The following is a 2,475-nucleotide window of genomic DNA, read 5'->3' as shown; positions in this document are numbered from 1 at the left end:
ATAGAACAAAACTGAGTTCCAAAGAGAACACTAAGAAACTAAATGCACAGAGCCAGCACTCACTAGGTGTTCCCTCCTTTGTACTAGATAACTTGAGTGCAAACATGAGATTACAAGGAAAGTGGTAGGACAGATTATGTAAAATGAATGGCAATTTGCTCTCCTACACTCACCTCCAGCACATATTATTATAACAATGATAGAGGTCACAGAAAGAGAGAGAAGGTAAGAGACCCAAAGAATCTGAAAATAGCTATTTCATTACATGGTTCTGGGAAAGTTAGCACACCATAGGCTCACTTCTTCAAACCACCGCTAAGAATTCACAACGCACTCTAAAACAATACTAATATCAGTGCAGTTAACAAGGATGCCTTCCTAGGGCAGGCCTTGGCCTGCTGACTAAGATGCTCTTAGCGGACCCACTTCCCAATTCCAGGGCCTGAGTGCCACATCTCGCTCTCTTCAGTTCAGCATCTCACCAGTTCACACTCGAGTAAGCAGCTGAATGGCACAAGTAGCTGTGTCTCTTCCACCTATGCAGCATACAGGCTGCCATGAGTCTGATTGCCATTCCTTTATATGTCAGTTACATTTTCTCACATATACACTTAAGGATCTTTTCCTTATGTTCAACTGAAAAGAGCTTGATTATTGGGTGTCTTGATGAAGATCACTTTTGGTCAACCTTTTTGGGATTTCTGTGTACCTCCTATATTTTGTTTTTCCAATTCTTCCTCTTTATTACTTCATTAAATACATTTTTAAACCTAGTTTCTCTTTCTGAGCCTTCTGGAACTTCCACAACTTTTTATATTTGGCCTTTTAATACTGTCCCTTAATTCTTGAATACTTAGTTTCATTTCACTCAGCTTCTCTTCTAGTTTCTTGACTGTTTTACCATTGTCACAAGAAATACTTATCAAATTGCAGATTCTTTCTTTTGCTTCATTATATTATATTATGGAGACTTTCCACTGATGTTTTAATTTGTTGCAATATGTCCTTCATTTCTAATACTTTGGCTTGATTTTGTTTCAGTGTTGCTATTTCCTGAGTGACATATTCCTTAAATTCCTTGAATTCCTGTATGTACTTCTCATTGTTGATAAAAAGCTTTATAATAAGTGTTTTGAATTATTTATCCCCCATTTTCTCAAGGTCTTCCTCAGTTAACTCTGAGGTTGGCAAATGCTTTTGCTTCTTCACAGGGCAGTCTTCGGTAATATTCATTATGCTTCTGTCTCTGGCTAGCAGATTCTTCTTCTTAGGGCAGATTTTTAAGCAGTATCTCCCACAGTTCTACAGTTTGTTTTTACTTACTGCTGTTGGTACTCAGTTCTTTGTTTGTAGTACTTGTGCCACTCCCTCCAGTGAGTTTCAGACCTGGCTCTTGTGTTAGGCTTCCACCACAACCTCTGCAGCCCCAGCTCCTGGTTCACCACTCTCCACCTCCTGTGATCCCAAACTGAGGCCGCACTGTTATCTATACAATCTTTCAGTTCCAGTTTGAGCAGTTCCCAGGATTAGGTAGACACCAGGTGTCCTAACTAACTAGGTTGTTGGTGCTGATCTTGCCAAAACCTGCTAGCCATTAGGTCTAAGGGCCACTGAGACCTATTTGGACTGGTAGGATGTCAAAGTTGGTATTATTTTCCCTATGGGACTTGTGCAATGTACTAAGCTAGATGAGTTTGCTCCCACCTCAGTGCATGTGCAGCTCACTGTTTTCCCTCAGTCTCAAAGCCTTTGCAACCTTGTACATGATGACACCTGATGTGCCACTGGTGGAGTTATTGATCTGCTAGCTGTTAGGTCTTGGAGCTACCCAGATCTATTTTGGGTTGAGCCTGTGGGCTGCCATGTTGGTGCAATGCACTGAGCTAGAAAAGTGTTCACTCCCAGCTCAGGGCATGCACAGTCTCATCTCACAGCCTTTGTCTCCCTACACAAGATGGTATTTGATGTGGCTTTGGTGGAGGACTGGGCTGTGAAATCCACCTGATCCTGTACCACCTGTTTGAGATCTGCTGCTTTATCTCTGATCTTGGTCAAACCAAACAAACCAACAGAACAGACAGTTCTTTGCCTGGGTTCACCCGCTGAGCTCGCAGTGAACTTCCTACTTGACTGCTGGTGGAACTCTGGTCACCATTGGAGTTCAGTTCACTACTCACTGACTACCACTGAGGTGTTAGTCACTGCAACACCACACTGTTGTCTCTGCTGCTTTACTAAGTCTGTCAGTCTCCAGGTGCCCTTCTGCTGTAAGTCTGTCCTTTCCTATTTCCTGGAATGTACTCACCTTGGCTAATGATTCTCCATCTGTTTAAACATGTCCTTACCCTATTCAGCCATCTTCCCTCTCTTAATGTATTAGTTTTTAAAAACTTTTTAATTCATATGTTATGACTGAACAGTTTATAGAGGTATTATACTGTATTAAGACATGGAAACAATGTGTAATAATCAGGG

Source organism: Ochotona curzoniae, unplaced genomic scaffold (genome assembly GCF_017591425.1).
Source record: "Ochotona curzoniae isolate NIBS_2020 unplaced genomic scaffold, NIBS_Ocur_1.0 scaffold_4505, whole genome shotgun sequence".
Taxonomy (NCBI): Eukaryota; Metazoa; Chordata; class Mammalia; order Lagomorpha; family Ochotonidae; genus Ochotona; species Ochotona curzoniae.
This window is presented reverse-complemented; position numbering follows the sequence as displayed.